Genomic DNA, 21,612 nt, shown 5'->3' on the forward strand with positions numbered 1-21,612 from the left:
TTTAATCAAAGTGGAATACATGCTAATATTTTAAAGTTTAAATAGGGTGATTTTAAAAATGGTATGGGTTAATTTATAACATGAATCATCTGTTTCTATATATCCAATATATTTGAATTATTTTTTTCTAGTAAAAGGAAGATGAGAACTTTAAAAATATTTTACACCATCCTTTAATTCTTGAAACAAATATGTTTATATTATTTTTTTCATTCTTTCTATTTACAAAGGTAATGATTTCGTGACTGTAAAGTTTGTATAATAGTGTTTCCACAAATATGAATATGAGAAAAGCAGTAGAATAGAAAATATAAAGACAAATTTTTGATGTTTTCTTTCTTCTTATTTATTTCTTATGTTGACATATGATTTTATTCACCATGGTGCCAATACCCGTAATGGTGATGTTGATATGCAGCTTCATTAGTGGCTGTCGTATCATGAGAACATTTCCTCGACTGCCTAGTGCACAGTTGAATGATCCTGTTGGAGGTATTGGCTTTTTAATTTTTCCAAACTCTTGCTATTGTGCTAAGCATTTGTTTTGGAAATGAAGTGACACTTGTTCTTCTGAAAATGCAGTGAGCAGATTGTTTTGGGCAAAGTTCAATTGTAGTTAACCCTCCAGATGAACTGTTATGCTCCCATCACTGGCTGTCATTCAGGTCAGTCTGAATTATTAAAGAGAATTGCAGAAGGGTAAACATGGTTGGATATTTGAAGAAACATTAAAAAAAATAATAACCAAACCAGAAAAGCAGTGTCTGTAATGGTCTTAATTTACCTTCATTTCATTGTTTTTTAAAGATAAATAGCAGAGATAATGCCAAACTTGGTAATAATTAGTACACGTTTGGTCTTTTTTTTTTTTTTTTAGCTTGAAGTTACATTAAAAATTCATACATCCTTTATGTCCTTATCTTAGGAGATAAATTCAAAACTGTTATATTAATGCATTCTAGAGTATCTAGGCATATAATTAACTGAACAGTATTTGAAGGAAACACAGTAGAAAAGCATTATATATATCAGTGTTTTGTTTATATTTTAAAGAATTTCATAGTTAATAATCTTAAAAACAGCATTGTGCTATTTTCATATCCATTATATAATAAAAACTTATAAAAGGGCTTTATGTATCTTGTAAATAAAGTGCTTGCTATTATAAATATTAAAGAATAATGTTTATACATTGTCAAAAGGTTATTTTTATCTTGAAAAATAGTGAAATGAAATGGGAAAGAAAAAATGTAAGGTTCTTTATGTTGATTGTTCTGGTGAGATAGAACAAATATAAAAATCTAGCTGACTCTCACAATTGTGAAAAATCCTACCGCAATGGACAAGACTAATCTATAACACCTTTGCTGAAGTGTGAATTAAATCTGATGTCTCAGGATCGGCTGGAGTCAATGTGGATGCCTGCGTACATCTTGGAACTGGCTGTCCAGCTGGCAGCTACTGTTAGCAGAGTACTAGCTTTGGCTGGTTAAATGGATTTTGCTTAAGGTTAAAAAGTCTTTAGGGAAGTGGGTCAAATTGTACAAGGACAGCTTTTCTAATTCCTTGCCTATGATGTAAAAGTAAGAGCATAATAAGGTTACCTAAAACCCTGCAATATGCAAGATCATTTAGAAATACTAGAATGGGGAATCTCAGGAGAATAAATTAGACCCACAGTTGGATACTGGAAAAGGGCTTTTACTGAAAGAGTAGGCTAGAATCCCAGCCCCTCTCTACTTTTCTCTCATATTGGGTGACTGGAATGCTCAATTTAAACTATAGAAATACTGACTCTTTAAATGGACACCCTCTAAGACACTGACATAATGTTCACACATGATGTGGGTTGTTACACTTAAGTCATCTTCTGTGTTTTAGACCACGTTATTCTGAATATTTTAACATGGCTGAGAAACATCAAACTGAGCTAAAAGCCCCAGTGAAAACTTTCAATGCAAACTTTTGAAGTTTATATTTTATTTTATAATGAGATAAATAGTGTTTTAGATACTCAAAAGCTTAAAGAAGTCCTCTCAGCAAACTATAAAATAAACTTTTACATCTCAGCTCCTATTATGAAGTAATTATGTTTTATTGTTTAGAAAAAAAATAAGGTATGAAGTTGAAATTTTATATTTTCTAATGAAACTTTTTTTTTTTTTTTTTTTTTTTTAGAAGATGGAGCATTTTGATGGCTCCCACATTGCTTTAATGTGATATAGGACATAGCTGTCTATACCATGATCCTCTATTGAATAGATCGGGCCCCCTGCTGGCTGAATTCTTTGACTCTCCTGCTAGGTTGCATCAAAGAGCTTGCAAGGGACACAATAAAGTTGCCATCATTTCCATGGGCTATGGCAGCTCAATTATTTTATGTGTGAATATACGGCATGACAGTTGCCATCCTGCACTTTCTATGACACAGTGGACATACTTTCAATCACTTTTCTATGACAGAAATGTGAATAGCATCTAAGAAAGCTAAATATGAGTTGTAGTAAGAAGCATTCTGGGCTTTTTCAAAATTCACTGCTAACGTTTTAATGATTTATTCATTTTGCCCCTTATTACCTTTGAAATCATCAGAAAGTAATGTTAGTTTTGTGTATACACATACACACACACACACACACACACACACACACTACCAAATATATACCAAGTCAACAAATATTATATATTTGTTATATTTGCGTATGTATATGTGTGTGTGTATATATATATATATATATATATATATATATATGTATAGTCTGTACTTTTTCATAAAATCCTTGCCCCATTTTTTTGTTTGTGGTATCGTGTGGAAATGATGTTCTTAGATTTCACAACATGAAACTTCCAGGCTCCAAATTAATGACCTTCTTTCTCAATTCTCATCTTTCCTGATCTCTCTGAAGCAAGTGCTCAATTATTCACCAGACTCATTCTAGAAAGTCTGCCTTTCTACAGCTCTGTGATTTATTACCCTTGGTCCTTTTCTGATCTCCACAATATGGATCTACATGACTCTTTATATATGTGTATAATAAAAATATTCAGCGTCATTCAATAGTATCTGTTGAACATCTGCACCAGTACTTTTCTAGATACTGAGGATAATTGCAAATGTAACCAAGTTCGGTTATTTTGCCCAAACTGCTCCCTGTTTAGGAGATAAACAATAGGAAGAAGTCAAGTCAAGAAAATTTTTTCAAGGCTATAGAGATTAACAGACATCCTCCTCTAAAATTTCTACAGACTCACCCCAACCTGTGGGGATAGAAGATAACTTTAAAGAGCAAATAAATTTAAGGTGGAATTTGAAGAATTATTAGGAGATAATTAGACACAGTAAAGGTGAAATGGGTAAATGAATCTGAAATCAGACAAAATATCATGACAAAGTTCTGAGGGTAAGAGATAAGTCAGATGTAAGCAAGGTGGCAAACATTTTGGTATTGCTGAAACACAAGGGTGCCGGCAGAGATGGAAAGTATTATCTGAATTATCTGAGATCAGATAGGAGACAGGTAATATAGTATCTAACATATCATCCTAGAAACTTTTTGTCAATGTGTGTCTAGGGAGGTGCTCTTTGGTATGTGTGTGAAGGTTTAGTTTTGAATGTCTTAAAACAAACAATTGACATAGATAGATCTTGGCAATGGAGTTTGAGATATAAACGTAGAGGCTATTATAGTTCAAGAAGTAGTGATGGCCTCTTCCTGGACCAGTTTTGTAAAGCTGAAGAAAGTAACAGACCCCAAAAGTACATAGGATATGAAATTCATGGAAATAGGTTACCTAAGGGAGAGAGAAATCGAGGTGACCCAATTTTCTGATAGGAAATAAGACATGTGGGGAAAACACAGGGCTGTGAAAAAAGTAATGAGTTCAGTTTGGGGTAGTTTGTACTCAGAGGCATTGTGGGACATCCAGGTATAACTATTAAGCCAACTTGAAATTTGAGTCTAAGTGTCATTGCTAAAGACATGATTTGTGAAATTCATCAATAACAGGTACAGCTAAAAACCAAGAGAGTGGATGAGGTTGCCCACAGAGACTGAAAGTAAAGACTGTGCTAATGTAAGGAGCCTTGGGGAACACAGATGCTTGAAGTAATTTTCAGTTCTTTTATGTCAGGTGCCAATTGTTTATGGTGCCCGGCTTTAAATCACGCCTTTTTACTTGAACACACCTATGCCTTCCTAATTAAAACAAAACAGAAACAAAAATACTTCCTCAATATATCTTCTCAAGTTTTACCCTATTTATTTCCTTTCCTTAATCTAAACTAATAAGGAAATCTAATCATTTCCTGAATTAATTGCAACATATATTGTCTGTACTTTTTCATCATAAAATCCTTGCCCCGGTTTTGTGTGTGTGGGTACTGTGTGGAAATGATGTTCGTGGAGTTCACAACATGAAATTTCCAGGCTCCAAATTAATGACCTTCATTCTCAATCCTCATCTTCCCTGATCTCTCTGAAGCAAATGCTCTGTTGTTCACCAGACTCATTCTAGAAAGTCTGTCTTTCTACAGTTCTATTATTTATCACCCTTGGTCCTATTCTAATCTCCACAATAAGGATCTACATGACTGTTTTTCCTAATTTAAAACATGAACTTCCATTGTCACTATTTTTTCCCATTTTTATTTCCCTTTGGCCCTTTGACATGGAAAATCTTTAAAGTATCTTCAGTAGTGGGAATTGCATTTCGGTACAATAATAGATACCCCTGGTTGAACCAGCAGAAACAAATCAGGAAAATGTATCTAACTTTACTTGGTAGGAAGTGCAGAGGTAGGATGTGTTTCAGGATGCATTGTTATTAGAAATCAAAAATATCGTAATGAACTCGGCGTCTTTCTTTGGTCTGCCATAATCCCTGCAGTATCATCACTGGGGGCTGGTAGTAATTTGGTTGTGGCAATTCCAGGCATTATATCCAGAAAAGAGATTTTATTCCTAGGTTTTCTCTTAAAAGAGGGGATATATATATTTTTTTCTTTTCCAGACTTCTCTCAGCAGACGTTATATCATATCTTACTGAGTAGAATCAAGTCAGGTGCTCATTGCTTAGCCATTGACCATCCTGAAACAATCACTCCTCCATCCCTGAAACTGTGGTGCAGTCAGCTTCCTCTAAAGGCTGTGTTCACAAGGTGGGGGTGGGGGGGTGGGGGTGGAGGATGGATTATGGGTACTTAAGATTGTTTTAGAAAAGATGAGGATGAGTTCTGGTATTGCAATCAACATTGTTCATTATAGTCCATTCTTAACTGTCCAATATTACCAACAATTTCCAGTTTTTAATGTCTTTTAGTTGAAGCTCCATATTTCTAGTATTATATTTCTGAATACAGTCAATTTCATTTCAAAACTAAGAAAGTTGATTACTATTATCCAAAACTGAAGCCAGCATCTTCCCTACAAAATCAGCTCCCCTGAGCTACTATTCTCCATTAACAAATGCTCCTTTCTTCCTTGCCTAGAACCATAGAAACTTTCCTGACTTAACCACCCTCACATTTGCTCTGTTGATTCTACCCTTTGTATTTATTGGTCAATCTGCATATTTTCCACACTGTTTTAGGGCTCCAGTAATTCTCACGTGTATTACCAAGGTATTACTAATTGTTGTTTTGGTTTTTGTTTGGTTTTGATTGGTCTTGGTTGTTTTATTCTGTTTTGTTTTTGTGCCTCATGTCTACCCACCCTTACCCTATGAAGAACTACAAAATTAATTTCCCTAATATGTTCTTCTAGTCTGCTTCCTTAAGTCCTCAGAGTTTTTCAGAGAATACCAAATTCCTCAAGCAGGTATTCAAAACTCTAGTCTCAGTTACCTTCTGTTCGTGTTGCTGCTACAAATATCCTGTACTGACCTAATTGACCTAATACTTTTTTTTAAAAGTTTATTTATTTATTTTGAGAGAGAGTGCGAGCAAGCAGGGAAGGGGCAGAGAGAGAGAAGGAGAGAGAGAATCTCAAGCAGACCCGCTGCTGTCAGTTCATAGCCCAACGCAGGACTTGATCTCAGGAACAGTGAGATCATGACCTGACCCGAAATTAAGAGTCAGATGCTTAACTGACTGAGCCACCCAGGTGGCCCAGTACTGACCTAATACTTAAACGAAGCTGGAGGTTCCTGTGAGTTCAACAAGCTGGATGTACTAACTACATCAGAATTTGCTTAAAAGGTGCAAAACCATCTCATCATTGCCTGTTTCTCAGGCTTTTTTTTCTGTTACCCTCTTTCTTAGGATGACTTATGGGTATAAAAATACTACATTTTTCCCCCGCAGTGTTTGTCTCTATTACCACTTCTATGTGAAGCCTCAACTGAATATAATGGTAAAGATTTTCCCAGTGAATGCTTAGTGATATCTTTCTATGAGACTGCAAATTTGACAACAAGGATGACTCATGTTCCTCCAAGTAAGCTCGACAGCCCTTCTCATGAGGCTGCAGTTAGCAAATATTAGCAACAATCTTTCATGGAATTATGAGAAACATTGGATGTAGAATTAGTTGTTTGGGACAATGAAACAAAAAGCTCAGCCTTAGCTCTAAGCAGTTAGATATAAATAGTCATGTATAATGATTTTGCTCTTGAAAACTTCAAGGTCTTCAGAAGTTCAATATCCATAACTTTGGTTTGGGATAAATCAATCAACTTTCTTAGTTTTAAAAATAAACTTGACTGTCAAATTGCTGGGGCATACTGAATTTCCCTTGCATAGTCTTGTCAAACTATTGGGGGTTTTTTGTTTGTTTGTTTTTATTTTTCACAAACAGGAAAAACAAGAAAAGGTAAAAACAAACCCTTGAATCAGAACGTGTAGGAATACACTTCTTTTCAGCATTTTTTTTTTACTTTCCAAATAGATTATGATTATTTTTTCAAAGAGGGAGACTAATATAATAACCTATAGAAAGTGATAAATGTTTCAATCACAGTAACAATTCTAGGCCAAATTAGTTTATCATATATAAATATTAAAAATGATATATGAGAAAGGTGACTGAAATTTATGAAGGTAGATTATGTGTTAGATATGTTTTTCATAATATCTCAGCCCTGAAGGTAGGTGATATAAATCTAATTAATAGAGTTAGAACCATAATTCAGAGACATTAAATAATTTCTCCAAGGTAATATAATCAGCAAAGGGTACAACTCTGATTTAAACACAAATCAATCTGATTACTGAGCCCATGCTCTTTCAACTCTCCCGTAATTATAAAGATAAATATATTAAACAATCAAATATAATTCACAATAATACTCAAATACCATTTTTATTTTAATAACAATTTACCTTTTTGTCAATTTGTCTTATACAGAGTAAATTAGTCCATTGACACGCCTTGCTTTATTCCATCATATTGTTGTATGTGGATGAAAAAAATTCAAATTGATTAACATTGCAGCCATTTTTTCTGTTTAATAGAAAAATATATTGGGACATTGTGTCATTCCAAATATCTTAGGTTATCTCCATTTAAATATATTACCTATGTTCATTATTAATGATAGCGTTTTGTTTTGTCTTCTGAAATGGAGTATATGGATATGTATAAAAATAATTATGGCATAGGCAGCCTAAAGGAAAGAAAATCAGAGATTTATACTTTGAGTCTTAGTTTCTATAGATCTTCTATTCAGGAATAATAAAGTATAGAGCAAAAATATGCCATAGCTAGAGGAACAGTTCTTTTAAAAAGAAATATGAAATATTTGCAGAGTAAATGCAATCCCATATATTTCTCATACAGTACACCATTTCCAAATTTCCACATATTCTTGCCAAGAACAATGATAATTAATGTTTCATTGAATTCTTTTAGAAATGTTGAATTCCAGGACTGGTTTGGACCATATTTAAACATATATATGCTAGACTAAATTCCAGAGCAAGAGAGAACATTTTATATTTTTGGTTATTTGTGTTAAAAAAGAAAACCTCAAGTGGAATAGAGATGCAAAATATATTTGATTAAAAAAAATTCACATCATGTTTGCCAGCTGCTCCTTCAGTATTAAAAACAAATGGATATTTTTTCATAGTCCCTCATAACTAGGTAACATTGAACTTTTGGGCTACTCATATTTTACAAATATTGTTCAAGTTTACCATGCTTTTTTTTTTTTTTTTTTTTTTTTTTAACTTTTTTTTTTTTTCAACGTTTTATTATTTATTTTTGGGACAGAGAGAGACAGAGCATGAACGGGGGAGGGGCAGAGAGAGAGGGAGACACAGAATCGGAAACAGGCTCCAGGCTCTGAGCCATCAGCCCAGAGCCCGACGCGGGGCTCGAACTCACGGACCGCGAGATCGTGACCTGGCTGAAGTCGGACGCTTAACCGACTGCGCCACCCAGGCGCCCCAAGTTTACCATGCTTTTACCTTAATAGATGTCAATAGCAGGTACAATGTAGTTTGTAGGATATACTTATGGATATATATATCCATATATATAAATATCCATATATATCCATATACATAAATCTATCTATCTATCTATCTATCTATTAACTTAAGGTGATAGTATAAAACATCAAAATAGTTTACAGAAGACATTTAAACTTAGTTGACTTCTCCCCACCCCCAACTTAGTCATTCCCCATTGCCAGATGTCATTTAGTTATCCCAAGCAATAGAAAAAGATTTATGCATTGACAAGTGGAGAGATGAAACACTGGTTAAAAGAGTCCTGCAAATGATACTTCTGATCCCAGCAGGAGTTATAGGTTTACATTAAAAAAAAAAAAAGCAAAGTTTTCCCTGTTAATAACTGTAAATTATATGCTATAGTGTTTTATTCCTTTTTTCTTTTTTCCACTGACTAACTATACCTCACTTTAGGGATTAAATCCCTCAAGTACATGACTGAGACAGATATAATACACTTAATATTTGAGAGACTCTGGAGGTTTTCTTTGAAAAGAAAGGATTTACAAAATTGAAAGCTACATACAATTCACACCCATGCCATGCCCTTCTCCCCAACTCAAATTTACACTTTCTTTTAAAATAAAAGTTCTCAAAAGTATGCCTGGCTTAGGGCAGCCTTTAATTGTTAGAACGCTCCTCTCTTCTCTTAGTTTCTATGTAGATAAGAATTATAGCTTAAACTGTGAAGTGTATGCATGTGTTTATTAGAAAGCTATACTCACAAAGGAAGTTGGATATCAATTGTCAATTTCTTGCAAAAATGTAAACTTTAAGTTATTATTTTAGATAAATAGGAGCAATTTAGGGAGTTGTGTAGGTGTCTAAATACTCTAAGACACCAACTTCATTTCATGAATTTGGCTTAAACACCAAATTTAGTCAATTAATAGGGAAGTTTGTGGTAAAAATATACTCAATACTAAGAAAATAAGATTTGACAATAATTCAGTTGCTATTGCTAAATATGTTTCTTTTGGAAAATTATTTTTAAAAGGTATAATTCTATTTGTTTTCCTTCTGTTTGCTTGATGGTATTTCATAGCTAAAAGACTACTAACTTCTCCAAAATTCTAATTCTTACAAAACCTTGTATGTTGATCAATAAATTCAAATAAAGTAACTTATAAAATTTTCAAGAAAATCAGATTTGAAATTATAGTTTGTAGTGAGTTTATTTGAAGTAGACAAAAATAGGATGAGCTTCTTTCTTTCTTTTTTTTTTTTTTCTTTTTCTTTTTGCAGTAGCAAAAGCACATGATATGGGCAACTCATGGTCTTACACTGTAGAGTTGAAATACCTGTTTCTTTTCCATATTCTAAATATACTAGAAATTTGAGTGGGGGAAATATCCCATAAAACAAAAGAATGCTCAACCTTCTTAATTAGAGTGCTTATAAATAATATGAATTATAGCCATTTGCTTTGAAAGTTGATCCTTACAATTTGATGGAGAATGACACTAGAAAATGACAAACAATATTTTCAACTTTTCTTTTAATCTTTTGAATTCATGTCTCTCCACACAAAAGTAATCTCTTTAATTCACATTTAGACCCTGGACTTAATAACAGTGTGAAGTCCTTTAAGCTCTTACTCAAAAGTTTTGGAAACATACCTTGGAATTTGTTTTGCTTATTAGAAAGTCAGTGTCAGCAGATAATATTTGCTAAATCACTGTTCTCCGCACTGATCAAACAGAGAATAATTTTATATATTTAGTTTTGTGGTTAATATTATTTCCTTGCTACATTCACTCTAAATAATAAGAGAGGCTATATAATTGATAAATTTATTTACAATTGTATGTATAGTGAATCCTGAAATTTTTTGCTCAGTTTAAAATTTCCTGTTTAAATAGCATCAACTCTGTTTAAGTAAAGCAAAACTTTTTGAAAGACTAATGTATTGTCAGCATTTAATATTCTTAGACCATCTTTCAAAATGTGAATATCCGTTTTATAATGTCCCTTACTTGTTAACGGCCAGTAGAGCTGGAGGTTTCAAAACCCAGCAGAACTGATAAGAGATCTCAATTCTGCACTAAAATTGAGGTTTTACTGTAGGGAAAGCATTTTTTTAAGTTTATTTATTTTGAGGGGGGGGGCAGGGACAGAGAGAGAGGGAGGGAGGGAATCCCAAGCAGGCTCCATGCTATCAGCTCAGAGCTCAATGTGGGGCTCAGTCCCACCTGTGAGATCATGACCTGACCTGAAATCAAGAGTCAGATGCTTAACTGACTGAGCTACCCAGGCACCCCAAGGGAAAGCATGTTTTTAAACTTCAGTCAATAACTTGAGTTGAACTGGATTGTTTTATTGCCTGAACTATTAATACGACATGGGGTACAAAGATGATGATAGCAAAGGGGAGAGTTGTCACTATTTTATTTTTATAATTTATATTTACAAGACATTTTCCCAGAGAAATTTACTTAAACCAGTTCTTCAAACCCAGTAGAGTTGTTTAGTAGTTCAAATACATAATTAGAGAAGCATAATCGTGAACTTGCCTTATAATCTTCTAATGTCATTATTATGGGGAAGAAATGCTTTCTGTGATTCAAATGATTCAAACAATTAAGCTATAAAAGAATGTCTAGATCATAAATTTAACAAAGAATTCCATTACATAGCAAATGTTTATCTAAAAGAACTTTTATGAAATATTCAGATATTAGGAAATTCTTATATATAGCCTATGCCTTTTAATTAGCAATAATCGCGCCTTGGATAAACCTCATTGGCTACGATACTGCCACTGTGCAAAGCTTAGCCTATGCCTTTTAAATTAGGTTTGGGTATACTTTATATTAAGAAAGAAATATATGGTAGCATATCATCACATATATGATTATAGATTTCATTATCAACAATAGTTTTTTTTTAACATTTGACATTTTGATATTCTTGCTTCACCCTTGTCTTTTATATACTAGAGCCACAAAAGTGAGATGTCTGCCCTTAATTGTTCTGTTTTATTGAGACTTTGCTTACGTTACGGCATGGCAAACTATGGTCAGCAGGCTCAATTCTGGCTGCCACCTGTTTTTACAAATACAATTTCATTGAAGCACAGAGACCCATCAATTTATTTTCATATTTTTCATGGCTGCTTTCATACTACAATGTGGCTAATAAAGCCTAAGATATTTACTATCTGACTCTTTACAGAAAAACTTTATCCATCACTACCATAAATAAAACTCATGATCTAATCCTCTAAGTATATTCTTAGATATATTCAATGTGAGCTAGAGCTTCCTGTCAATGCATGACATTCAAGCCCAGAGTCTTCCTGAACACCCAAACAAAAATCTAATAGCAAATGTTGACCCATGATTTTGTTGTTCTACTATTTTTCTACTTTTATAGAAATTCATTGGTAAAATAGTAGGGATATCCAGATCAAATCAATCTATCCTATGGGAGGAAGTCTGAAAATATCCATAACTGGTACCAGTTGCCACTTTCACCTTTCTCCTTTCCTCTTCTCAAGGTCACCGACTATTCTGCTGCCATGGCCACCTTTTTGTTGCTTGTAGGCCTGTCCGTCCCTGGCCTTTGCCCTAGCAGTTGCTTCACATACTACCTTGGCTAACCTCCAAATGTTGAATAAATATCAAGTATAGTGGCCTTTAATACTACTATATGCAACTGCTGCAAAGAACTTCCTAATCCCCTTTATTCCACTTATTTTTTCCAGGGTAATTATCACTTTATGTCAATGTAATAATTTTAACCATTAGGTTTATTGTCTGTCTGTCTGACTAGAATGAAAGTTGAAACAGATATATTTGTTTGTTTTATCAATGATGCCAAGTAGCTAGAAAAATTCTTGGGACATAATAGATATTTAAGCAAATCTTGGATTTCAGGTGCAGAAGGTCCCTGACTTACGATGATTCAACTTACAATTCTTTGGCTTCATGATGGTTACACTGATATACATTTAGTAGAAACTGTACTTCACAGTTTGAATTTTTATCTGTTTCTGGGGTAGCGATATAGTACGATACTCTTTCATGATGCTGGACAGTGGTAGCAGTAAAGCCAGCTCTCGGTTAACTGGTTCACGAGGGTGAACCTCTGATACACTGACAGGAATTCTGTGCCCATACAACCACTGTGCTTTTCATTTTCAGTACAGTATTCAATGAATTGTATAAAATGTTCAACACTTCATTATAAAGTAGGCTTTGTGTTAGATAATTCTTGCCCAGTTAGAGGCTAGTGTAAGTGTTCTGGGCATGTTTGAGGCATGGTACTACGATGGTTCGTAGTTTAGGTGTATTAAATGCATTTACTTATATGATATTTTCAACTGATAATGGGCTAATTGGGATGTAACTCAATCATAAATTGAGGAAGTTCTGTACTGGAATTAATAAAATTCTGTTTTCTATGTGGACTTAGAAAATACTGTTTCTGATCACTTTGTATGTATAAGATTGACTTAAAGCTCCAAGAAACAAGGAAATAACATCTTTCAGATTGCTGCTGCAGGCACTATTGACAGAATATAATATTACTTTTTTCTTTGCCCTTTTGTTTTGCACGCAGTCAAAATCTCCCTCTGTACTGACTTCCACACCAGACTGATTTAGGAAGGGCTGCTGTTTCCCATTGTTCCCTGTTAGGACTCTATGGGCCTCCACAGCAATTCCACTGAAATCTTTGAGGCCGTCCTTCTGTTGCTCAGTACATAGCAGCTGCTTACGTGTCCTGCTGTCATCCATTCTTTACACATTTCTTTCTGTGGAGTTTTACTCCAACAAATGACATCGGCTTGCTGGTTGAGTGTGCTCTTCTCAACATGCCATTTAATTTCCAGTAAGGTTTGCTAGTGGATGATGAGCTAGCACATGAAGCCAGTTATGGTGTTTGTTTTCAGACTCAGTCTTCCAAAGGCTATAAGGACACTCCTGTGTGAAACTCTGCTAATGATGGCTTTACATTTCATCATTTTAGAATTAATTGATTTTATTATTTTAGCATTTGCATCTTCTTTCCCCTTGATGTGTTTAGAAATGTAATTCATCGCTTAGGCTATGTTTACACGTGCAGTGTTTTCCATCATAATGCTGCCTCTTGCTTTGTTTTTTTTGTATGTGCTGCTCCTTTTAATACTTCAGCATTCAGTTAAAAGTAATCTGCACAGAGAGCTGTGTCCTGACCACTGGATTGAAAATACAGCTATTTGTTCTGCTGCATGACCACTGCCTACATAGAATTATTATTTTATATGTAGTTTTAAATTGTGTGGATCATTTCTTTCCCACTAACCTGCATGCGCGTAGCCCAGGATTTGTATATGATAATGATCAAAATAAATATTTTTTTAAATAAATGGATGTTTGACAAAATTAATTTACACATGCTATTTGAGTAAATTTATATACCCAGGAAATAATTATTTAACCTACAGGCATAAGGTATTGATTTATTCATAACTCTGGTATATTATATTTACATTGTTCCTTGAAAATCATTTTCAGTCATTTTATATTTTTAAGTTGTTATTTAGAGAGTTGTATGACCTCTAACTTTCAAACATACAGACACTGACATATACATAGACACACATTTATTATAACATTGTCTATAATATTTAATATTATAGATAGCATTATTTTAGCTATAGTATAATAGATATAATATTGTCCTTAATATAACTATTGATATTATTTGTTTACCTTATTGAATACCTTTATCCAGAGGTAAAACATAAAATATGCGGTGTTACAAAGTTACAATTTTAGTTTTCCACTGGAAAGAACTCAAGTAGTGTTATAACTAGCCTCAGAAGAAACTGTCATATTTATATCTACCTAACCTACCTAACTAGGAAGATCAAGTCTGACTCTTCGCAGACCTCTGTGATCAGTATGTATAGTGACTGATACAAACAAAAATATCTCTGGGTATTTACCTGGTGAGAAGCTGAATTAATTCCTAGAGCTGCTGTAACTACAAATTGGGCAACTTAAAACAACAGAAAATATTCTCTCACCAGTTCTTGAGACTAGCAGTGTGAAATCAATGTATTGGCAGGGCCCTGCTCCCTCTGAAAATTCTAGGGAAGACTCTTTAATTGCCTCTTCCTAGCTTCAGGCATTTGCTTGCAATTTTTCGCATTCCTTAGCTTATAGCTGTGTCACTGCCAATTTCTGCCTTGGTCTTCACCTGGCCTTCTTCCCTGTGAGTGTTTCTTCTCATAGGCAGGTTGTAAGGACATCACTCATTAGATTGGGCCCACCTTATCCAATATTAAGACAATCCCTCGTCTTAAATAATTACATCTGCCTAGACCCTATTTCCAAAGAAGGTTACATTCTGAAGTTCCAGTATGTATTAATACTAATGGAAGGGGGATGCTATTAATTTGGGGGGACTCAATAGTCTTTCCTGTGGCCCCCAAATTTACATCCATCCCACATGCAAAATACATTCACCCCATTCCAGTGTTCTCAAAAATCTTAGTTCATTCTAGCATCCGCTCTAAGTTGAAACCTCATTTAAATATCGTAGACTCCAGAAATTTAACATTTCATCATTTAAACCAAGTATGAGTGAGATTCTGGATATGATGTATCTAGAAGCAAAATCTTCTTCATCTGTGTACCTGTGAAACTAAAAAATAAGTCATCTGTTTCCAAAATACAATGGTGGGACTGGCATAGAATAGACATTCTCATTCTCATAGGGAGAAGGTGGAAGGAATAAAGGGGTCATCTGTCCCAAGCAAGTTTGAATCCCAGCAGAGAAAATTCCATTATGTTTCAAGTCCTGAAAAGACACCTTTGTGGCTTGATATACCATTCTCTATGCCCACAGATGTCAGCCCTGTTTTATGTTCCCTTCCTCACCAATTCCACATCAACCCTATCCCTTTCTCAATGAAATCCTACTTATCTTTTAGTCGTGGTTTACTTATTACTCAAATTTCTTAAGTAGATGAGACCTCTTTCTTATAAATGTCCATATTAACACTTATCTGCATTGTATTAGTGAGGGTTCTCTGGAGAAGCAAAACCAATAAGAGACATATTCATTGCTTAAATATTCTTCTAGTTTATGCCTGTTTTTATTTATTTATTTATTTATTTATTTATTTATTTATTTATTTTAATGTTTATTTATTTTTGAGACAGAGAGAGACAGAGCATGAACGGGGGAGGGTCAGAGAGAGGGAGACACAGAATCTGAAGCAGGCTCCAGGCTCCGAGCTGTCAGCACAGAGCTCGACATGGGGCTCGAACTCACGGACTGTGAGATCATGACTTGAGCCAAGAAGTCCCACAATCTGTCATTTATAAACTGGAGACCCAGGAAAGCTGGTGGGATAAATTCCAGTCTGTGTCCAGAGGCCTGAAAACCAGGTGAGCCAGTTGTGTAAGATCTAGTCCAAGAACAAGAAAAGATCCATCTCTCAGTTCAAGCAGCCAGGAAGATAGAGGGAATTCATTTGGCTCTTATGGGGCCCTCAGTGGGTTGGATGATGCCCACCCACACTGGGGAGGGCTCTCTGCCTTACTTAGTCCCCCAATCCAAAGGTTCATTTATCTCTTCTGGAAATACCCCCCACAAACACCCCCAGAAACGATGTTTAACCAAATGTCTGACATCCCTTGGTCCATTCAAGTTGACACATAAAATTCATCATCACATGCACCTTTGCTTACCAGTACTTATTACAATTAAGTGATTTCTGAAAAAATTTATTAATGTTTGTGTCTCCAAGTCGGATAAAAATGATGAGAGCAAAACCAATATAAGTCTTTTTGCTGTTAGATCCCTAATGCATATATCCATGTGTGGCATACTAAGATCTCAAGAAATACTTACTGAATTAATGAATAAAAGCAGAATTGGGGGGCGCCTGGGCTGCTCCATCGGTTAAGCGTCCAACTTCAGCTCAGGTCATGATCTCTTGGTTTGTGGGTTCAAGCCCCGCGTCGGGCTCTGTGCTGACAGCTCAGAGCCTGGAGCCTGCTTCAGATTCGGTGTCTCCCTCTCTGTCTAGCCCTCCCCTGCTCACGCTCTGTCTCTCTCAAAAATAAATAAAATGTTAAAAAAAAAAAAAGCAGAATTGGAATTCTATCTTCAAAGAAGACAACATGACTTTCCCACCTTGGGAGTTAAGATAATGTCATGAACAAAATGCCTCATTCCATGTTAAAATTCCAAAGAGTCATTAAGAATACTGATTGAATGGAAACCAACTCTTAGGCTTTTGATAATTTCAAGATTTGGATGGAACTGAGGAATTCTAAATTATTAAAATATCTTTTAGAAATTGATTAAATTTTAAATTTTTTTCAGCATTAATAAGGAGACTATTCTTTGCTTTATCTTAATTTTTGTTAATATTATAATATTCTTAGTGTAGGTGCATCTCCAAAATTATAATTGTCATAAATGAAAAAGTGCAACAAAATTCTCTTTGTTTTTAAGTAACTTTTTATCTAAGGCTAAATTTCCCAAAACTGGTATCATAGAGAACATTAATCCTTCAGAGTTACAGTTGGAAAAAAATGGGGAATCCCAGGCCAAATACTTTTGGGAAATACTGCATTCAGTATTCTCCCTCACACGTTCACTTTCATTAAGCACATCAATGTTACTCAGGTAAAAACTCTGAGTGTTCTACAGAAAAGATATTTTATTTTCTGAAGAAAATACCCCTCTGAAGACTTTTATTTTAGTAATTTTTGTAAGCATCCTTGATGAATCATTATCTCATAAAATACATTTTGGGTAATGTATCAAGTAAACTGTGATATGGCTTTTATTATGTAATTAATTCCTGTTCTCATTTAGGGTCAGTTAGGTAAAATGGTGCCCTTGCTTTTCAAGAAATAGCATCTGGTTTCTTGATATATCCCTTCATTTGCTGAAATTACTATTTAGGGGAAAGTATAGTAGAAACAACTGCAGAGGTCAGGAATTAAGTAATATTTGCTGCTTTGGTCATGTAGACGTTATGAGACCTACCACACTCTAAAAGTCAGGTCCTAAGACTGAGGAGTCATTGGACAACTGGGTAACCTGTTTTTTGCACCCTTCTTCTCTATGTTAGAGTTCTTCTACCTGAGATGAATGTGGTAGCAGGAAGAAATTACTGTAAGGATATGTACCAGGATATATACCAGGCAGTTTTGTTTCTTGTGTCTACCTCAGGATTCAGGATTTGAGATGGAAGTTTGGGAACTTGTTGTGACTCAGGAATTTTGTTGTTTCTTTTTTTCCCTGTGGCATAAGTTTTATTATTTCTTCCCATTTATTATTTTATTGAAGTATAGTTGACATACAATATTATATTAGTTTCAGGTGTATAACACAGTGATTCAGTAATTCCATACATTACTCTGTGCTCACCACAGTAAGTATAGTCCTCAGATGTCACCAGAAAACATTATTACAGTATTACTATATTCCCTATGCTATGCTTTTCATCCCTGTGAATTATTTATTTCATAGCTGGAAGTTTGTACCTCTTAATCCCTTTCACCTATTTTGGTCGTCTTCCACTGCTCTGGCAACCACCAGTTTGTTCTCTGTATGATTCTGTTTCTCATGTTTTTGTTTGCTTGTTTGTTTTGTTTTTAGATTCTACATATAAGTGAATCATATGGTATTCGTCTTCTATGGCTGACTTACTTCACTCAGCATAATACTCTCTAGGTCATCCATGTTGTGGCAGTTGGCAAGAGCTCATTCTTTTTAGTGGCTGAGTAATATTTCTCTCTGTGTCACATCTTCTTTATATTATTATTATTATTATTATTATTATTATTATTATTATTATCATTTTTTCCCAAGTTAGTTAACATACAGTGTAGTCTTAGCTTCAGGAGTGGAACCCAGTGATTCATTTCTTACATATGACACACAGCACTCACCTCAACAAGTGCCCTCCCCAGTACCCGTCATCCATTTAGCCCACCTCGTCACCCCCACCCCACCCCTATCAACCCTCAGTTTGTTCTCTGTATTTAAGAGTCTTTTATGGTTTGATTCAGAATTTTCTAATATGATGAACACTGGCAGAAGATACCTAAACACACTTAAATTCCTAGGTTCGCCCTCGGCCCCATCTCCTGGATACCTTTAATCCCAATGTATTAAAGGTACATCCTCCAGACGGGCACAGTGCTACAAAGAAAGGCACTCTAAGGTCATTTAACAACACTGAAAACAATATAAAGTGTGGACTCATTTAGGGGCGCCTGGGTGGCTCAGTCAGTTAAGCATCCGACTTCAGCTCAGGTCACGATCTCATGGTCCGTGAGTTCGAGCCCCGCTTCGGGCTCTGGGCTGATGGCTCGGAGCCTGGAGCCTGCTTCCGATTCTGTGTCTCCCTCTCTCTCTGCCCCTCCCCCGTTCATGCTCTGTCTCTCTCTGTCTCAAAAAAATAAATAAACGTTAAAAAAAAAATTAAAAAAAAAAAGGCTCTGCTTAAAAAAAAAAGTGCGGACTCGTTTAATATCCAAAAAACTATGAAATCGACTTTATTAGTAATACCACTTTACAGAAGAGTCGACTAAACCTAGAGTTTAAATCACTGGTCCTAGGTCACAGTTACTAAGTGAAACAGATGGGATTTGAACCCGGGTCAACTGGCTCCTTGGAGCTACTCCTAATTGCTGCATCATATAACCCTAATGTTCATTGGAAAATGTTGCTTTGTTGAAGCCAGCTTAGTTCGCATCTAGTATAGTCTGGATATATCTCCATATTAGCACAATTTTAAAGATTTTTGTTTCGTTTTAGGTGTGCTGATACTCAGTTGAGGATTTAAATTCAATTGTAGCACAACGTATAAATCAATGAACTTCAATTACTTTTATAGATTTTGATAAAAGACTCTCAATTTTTACATGTAAATATTTATAAAATTCTCTTAATTTTCTTCCACTCATGAGGATATAACTTTTCTTAAGCAATTAACATATTCAGTCATTATGAGTGACTCAAATGTTCTCTTTATGTTTTCTTACACTTTAGATTTCTTTATATTTTATGTGTTCTCTCCTGATCGCTATAATTATTGTTCTATCACTGTTATAATTGTAAAAGAAATTGGTTTTATTAGAAGGTACATCATTAAAAATAAACTCAAAAACAGGAGTAGACTAGAAGAAAATTTAACAATGAAAAAATTTGGTCATTTACCAAATATGAAATAATATTTCAAATATATATTTACCAAATATAAATAATATTTTCAAAACTTGCTTTAATATGTTCTAACACATTTTTCTTCAGAAAGAGAGGTTTACTTATGTAGCCTTGTAAGGGCTAAGACCTTTGGAAGGCATTTTAAACCGTTTAAAATGCTTCAAAACAGCATTTCATTAAAAAAATGAAACTCTGTAATGTCTCCTACCATTTCTTCTCATCTTCTGCCTGGGTTTGTTTTTTGTCAGAGAATGTAAGGATATTTGCAGTGTATAAGCAAACAGGATGAAGAGAAATCAGATTCTTTCTAAGACATAAGTAGGAATAAAATGGAGTAACACACAGAGCAGAAGGTGAGTAGTAACTAAACAGGGCAGTGCATGAAGTTAGCTTATTTTACGAAATGTTATTTTTGTAAAAGTTATAGTAGATAATGGCAAAACCTTCAAGCAATTTAAGACGATGAGCATCATTGTAATTTTCTTTGTAACTCCATTAAAAGAAGATGTCTGTGTACTTGAATTGGAAGTGAATGAGGGTTGACTCAAAGCATATAATTAATTATCCTTGGTTATTTTACACTGTGGCTAATTCAGATGTTACTCTCTCGGGCAGAGAGGGAGAAAGTTGATTTATTCAGTCTGGAATCCTGTTCTCATTTCAAAGGAAAGGCTTGGGCACCACTGACTGACACATGCAAGTCACAGCCCTGCTGTTCTCCCTGCTAGCCAGGAAGCAGACGAGCAAAGAAAGGATGTTTCTAAATGAAGCATTAAAAGTCCTTCATGTTGGAGGAAGGTATATTAAAAGAAAAGACTTCATAAGGAGATACTGCTTTTCAGTCAATTAAGTTTTTAAAAATAAGTTCATGAAGGCTGTCCTGGTATGTTCACACAACACAGAATCAATCATTGTTTGATTTCTACTTGAGCTTTGACTTACATTTTAATTAATGTTTTTGAAAACTTCAAAATAAATAATAATAATTAAAAGCTGAGAGTAAATGGGAACCAAGCACAGACTTAAAATTTTATACTATAATGGCTACAATGCTAACAGTTTCTGAGATGATCCTGAGTTTAAGTTTGAGAAAAGAACAACAGACAAACTGATAGGATTTTATTTTAAAACAGTGTGATTCCATTAGGCTACAAGTGTATTTTGTTAGTAATTTTAACTGGTTGGAAGCTCTCTCTGTTACTGGTCTCATTTCACATTGGCCTCCAACGAAGTTTCTGCCAAATGTTTATGATAATGGAAAGGATACATGAAGTTCCTAATAGCTAGGATGTGCTTGCTGATGTAGTTCAGAAAAATTATGAAGTTAATTATTTGTGGTTGGCTAATGTAACCTTGTCCATTTTTCCTGAGGATGCACTTAAATGCCAAAAGAAACAAGTCACTTGCCCGAGGCCACACAAGTCAGTAACATGGGGTGGTGTTCAAACACCCTCTCAAGAGGGATTAAAATTCACAACTTCTGACACCTAGTCTATGAGGCCACACCAATTTCAAACTGCCCCCATTAGATTAACTTTCTTCTTTCTGAAAACACATGTTTCCTAATGCTGTTGCTGCTGAAAGATATGTCTGTTCATGTGGCTAATCTTCACTGCTTAGGAAGAAATAATAAGAAAGGATCACCCATCTCCAAGTTCACTGCATTCTCAAAACTTTAAAGGGATATTTCGACTTTCTAAAATCTCCAAATTTGATTTTTTAACATGTGTGGTCTGGCATGTCTCTGTTTTTTTTTTATTATTTTTAAGCCGCCAAATTTTATTACATAATCAATATGCTTGAAAGTGAGGAAATTGAATGTATTTTCAAGATAGCAGACAATTAGACAATTATAAATTATATTGATGACACATTAAAAGAGAAGGCCTAACTGTGCTGACTTTTCAAGAAAAAAATTTTCGTCTATAACTTTAGCACTTTAGCTATAGCAGTAAATCAGCTGAGATTGAAAATTT

General features: G+C 34.7%; 1 protein-coding gene and 1 pseudogene across 3 annotated transcripts in view; one reads left to right on the forward strand and one right to left on the reverse strand.

Moving 5' to 3' along the window:
• The window catches only part of EPHA3 (EPH receptor A3), a 357,381-nt gene that overhangs the window by 135,630 nt on the left and 200,139 nt on the right, over positions 1-21,612 (forward strand). The gene's annotated exons all lie outside the window — the stretch shown is intronic.
• On the reverse strand, positions 11,073-11,225 carry LOC123576348 (annotated as a pseudogene).

The sequence above is a fragment of the Leopardus geoffroyi genome, chromosome C2, assembly GCF_018350155.1.
Source record: "Leopardus geoffroyi isolate Oge1 chromosome C2, O.geoffroyi_Oge1_pat1.0, whole genome shotgun sequence".
NCBI lineage: Eukaryota > Metazoa > Chordata > Mammalia > Carnivora > Felidae > Leopardus > Leopardus geoffroyi.